Here is a 4,648-nt window from a genome sequence, read left to right as displayed (position 1 = left end):
TCACATTTCTTGGGGCAGCATAACTTTCATTGTACACCTGTTGCAAATGCGTTGTGTACCGGAGTCATAACTCATGTTAGTATCTGTTTTTTGTAACTCACTGAGCATATTTAAAGATGAGAAAATCGGTAGCCATTACCTATCGATACCATACCCACTTCCACTCCCTCTGGCTTTTAGATTCATAGGGCCCAATTTTACCTTCAAGTTGCGCTTGTTTTCGGGCATGAAAACTTGGTAAAGTCGGGCGTGAGGTGAGTAGCGCGATCCGTGCCCGCCTCTGCACCGGTTCCCCCTTTACCAAGGGCCGAAAATGGCCGCCATCGGGACCGCACCCAAAACGGGCGCATGCATTTAAATTGTCTTAATTGGCTGCACGCCCAAACTTACCAGCATTTCCCCCTTTACCACCGCGATCGCCTGTCCAGATTCGACACGAAACAGACACAATCTGCAAAGGTCAGATTCGGGTACTCCAGCTTCTGAGGAGGTAAGTTCTGAGCTTCCGGCAGCTCTCTGACTCTGATCTGAGGGGGGTGGGGGGGGGGGTGCGGGGAGGTGGGTCAGATGGCTCCACTCAGATCAGTGGTGGGTGGGGAGGGAGGAGGGTCAAATGAAGCCTCTCAGATCGGTGGGGGGGGACAGGAGGGCAGCAGGTGGGTCTGCTGCCATTCTATCTCTGCTCAGTGAGGGAGAGGAGGGGTCCGCTGCCACTCTGCGTGTGATCAGGCGGGGGGAAGGGGGAGTTTCGCTGCCACTTTGCGTGTAATCGGTAGGGGGGCAGGGGGCCACGATCAGTCTGGGTAGCGGGGGGTGGGGGGATAAAGGCGTCATTAATGTTGTGGGGATGAGGCAATGTCTGTGGGGGCCAGGAGGAGGCATTATCTGGCCCGGGAACGATGTGGCAGGGGAGCGTTTTCCTATCTTTCTTTTACTGCGCATGTGCAGTTGGAGGCGCTGATCGGAGCTGCAGGATTTCGGGCGCGTTAAGCTCCGCCCACAGGCTTCTGCAGCATGATTCAGAATTCCTTATATTTTTTCAGGCAGTATACGTATGGGGATGCCTGAGAACGGGTCTAAAAGTTGGATCTGAAACACTCCCAGGTTCAAGCCCGCACTTAGAATACAAAGATGTGCGGGTTAGGTTGATTGGCTATGCTAAAATTGCCCCTTGGTGTCCTGAGATGCGTAGGTTAGAGGGATTGGTGGGTAAAATATATGTAGGGATATGGGGGTAGGACCTGGGTGGGATTGTGGTCGGTGCAGACTCGATGGGCCGAATGGCCTCTTTCTGTACTGTAGGGTTTCTATGATCTTTCTATGATCTTCTATGAAAATGATAAAATAGTGCCCATAGAGTCATAGTTGCTTACAGCATGGAAACAGGCCCTTCGGCCCAGCTTGTCCATGCTGCCTCTTTTTTTAACCCCTAAGATCGTCCCAATTCCCACGTTTGACCAATTTCCCTCTATACCCATCTTACCCTTGCTTTTTAAAAGACAAAATTGTACCTGCCTCTACTACTACCTCTGGCAGCTTGTTCCAGAAACTCAAAGAACAAAGAACAGTACAGCACAGGAAATGGGCCCTTCGGCCCTCCAAGCCTGTGCCGCTCCTTGGTCCAACTAGACCAATCGTTTGTATCCCTCCATTCCCAGGCTGCTCATGTGACTATCCAGGTAAGTCTTAAACGATGTCACCCTACTGGGTAGCGCATTCCAGGCCCCCACCACCCTCTGTGTAAAAAACATCCCTCTAATATCTGAGTTATACTTCGCCCCTCTCAGCTTGAGCCCGTGACCCCGCGGGATCGTCACTGCTGATCTGGGAAAAAGCTTCCCACCGTTCACCCTATCTATCCCCTTCATAATCTTGTACACCTCTATTAGATCTCCCCTCATTCTCCGTCTTTCCAGGGAGAACAAGCCCAGTTTACCCAGTCTCTCCTCATAGCCATGACCCTCCATACCAGGCAACATCCTGGTAAACCTTCTCTGCACTCTCTCTAATGCCTCCACGTCCTTCTGGTAGTGCAGCGACCAGAACTGGACGCAGTACTCCAAATGTGGCCTAACCAGCGTTCTATACAGTTGCATCATCAGACTCCAGCTTTTATACTCTATACCCCGTCCTATAAAGGCAAGCATACCATATGCCTTCTTCACCACCTTCTCCACCTGTGTTGCCACCTTCAAGGATTTGTGGACTTGCTAGGTCCCTCTGTGTTTCTATATTCTTGATGGCCCTGCCATTTATTGTATAACTCCTCCCTACATTATTTCTTCCAAAATGCATCACTTCGCATTTATCTGGATTAAATTCCATCTGCCACCTCTCCGCCCAATTTTCCAGCCTATCTATATCCTGCTGTATTGCCCGACAATGCTCATCGCTATCCGCAAGTCCAGCCATCTTTGTGTCATCCGCAAACTTGCTGATAACACCGGTTACACCTTCTTCCAAATCATTTATATATATATATATATACACTCACAACCCTCTGTGTGAAATATTGCCCCTCTGGACCCTTTTGTATCTCCCCCCTCTCACCTTAAACCTATGCACTCTAGTTTTAGACTCCCCTGCCTTTGGGAAAAGATATTGACTATCTAGCTGATCTGTGCCCCTCATTATTTTATAGACCTCTATAAGGTCACCCCTCAGCCTTCTACTCTCCAAAGAAAAATGTCCCAGTCTATCCAGCCTCTCCTTATAACTCAAACCATCAAGTCCTGGTAGCATCCTAGTACATCTTTTCTGCACTCTTTCTAGTTTAATAATATCCTTTCTATAATAGGGTGACCAGAACTGTACACAGTATTCCAAGTGTGGCCTTACCAATGTCTTGTACAACTTCAACAAGACGTTCCAACCCCTGTATTCAATGTTCTGACTGATGAAACCAAGCATGCCGAATGCCTTCTTCACCACTCTGTCCACCTGTGACTCCACTTTCAAGGAGCTATGAACCTGTACCCCTAGATCTCTTTGTTCTGTAACTCTCCCCAATGCCCTACCATTAACTGAGTAAGTCCTGCCCTGGTTTGATCTACCAAAATGCATCACCTCGCATTTGTCTAAATTAAACTCCATCTGCCATTCGTCAGCCCACTGGTCCAATTGATCAAGATCCCATTACAATCCTAGATAACATTCTTCACTGTCCACTATGCCACCAATCTTGGTGTCATCTGCAAACTTACTAAACATGTCTCCTATATTCTCATCCAAATCATTAATATAAATGACTAATCATAGTGGACCCAGCACTGATCCCTGAGGCACACCCCTAGTCACAGGCCTCCAGTTTGAAAAACAACCCTCTACAACCACCCTATGTCTTCTGTCATCAAGCCAATTTTGTATCCATTTGGCTACCTCACCCTGGATCCCGTAAGATTTAACCTTATGCAACGACCTACCATGCGATACCTTGTCAAAGCCCTTGCTAAAGTCCATGTAGGCAACATCAACTGCACTGCCCTCATCTACTTTCTTGGTTACCCTTTTAAAAAACTCAATCAAATTTGTGAGACATGATTTTCTACTCACAAAGCCACGATGAAACAATTCACATGATGAAACAATTTGTTAGTTAATCTCTCCTGGCCTCCAGGCTATCACAATCCGTTTTGCTCTTTCTGCATATCCCGACCCCCTTTGCTGAATTAAAAACTTTTAGATTTCTATCTTCTGTTCTATTGAAAGGCCATTGACAAATGTTGGGGGAGTGGGATTTTCCGGTTGTGCCCGTCCAGTAACCAGAAAGTCCATACACTGCCCGGACCATAAAATCATGGAATCTGTGCAGTGCAGAAGAAGGCCATTCAGCCCATCAAGTCTGTACCGACTCTCCAAAAGAGCAGCTTATCAGGTCCTTCCCTCCATAACGCCGCTAATTCACCTAAATGGCATATCTTTGGACACTAAGGGGCAATTTACTAAGGCTAATTCACCTAACCTGCACATCTGGGGAGTGTGGGAGGAAACCGGAGCACCCAGAGGAAACCTACAGAGACATGTGGAGAACGTGTAAACTCCACCCAAGGTTGGAATTGAGCTCGGGCCCAAGGCGCTGTGAGGCAGCACTGTGCCACCATGCTGCCGTCTTGTGGTGCTGTCCACTCAGGCTCTCCCCAGCAAAAAAAAATCAATGGCCTCAATTAATAAATTATTTTTATTAGTGTTTACTCCAATCAGCAGTCATTGCTCCTCCCCCTCCCCAATCAAAATAATCAACAGAAAATCTTAACCTGTGTGCAATGAACAATTAACACTCATTGTGAAAAAGTAACCTCATCTGGGAAAATAATCAGACTGCCAGCGAGATAACTGAACCTGTGATGGCACATTCTGTTCTGATCCCCACAGAACAAATTAAAAGTTGATCTGGTCATTGTCATGGAAAAATCCCGTCAATATTTGGATTTTCCGTGCTTGATCAGCTGAAAAGCCAACATTAATTTGTGGGTTTGGGTGTGCTGCCTCTTACAAAGTAGGATTGGACAAGGAGAAAAAGGAAAATGAGTCAATAAAAGCGTATAACTTATTTTAAAACAAGAAATACAGACTTAGACTAATGTCCAGTAATTAGAAATTAGACAATAATAAATATTATTACACTAAATATTATTATACTAAATATAAG

Source organism: Mustelus asterias, chromosome 6 (genome assembly GCF_964213995.1).
Source record: "Mustelus asterias chromosome 6, sMusAst1.hap1.1, whole genome shotgun sequence".
Taxonomy (NCBI): domain Eukaryota; kingdom Metazoa; phylum Chordata; class Chondrichthyes; order Carcharhiniformes; family Triakidae; genus Mustelus; species Mustelus asterias.
Note: the sequence above shows the minus strand (reverse complement) of the source record.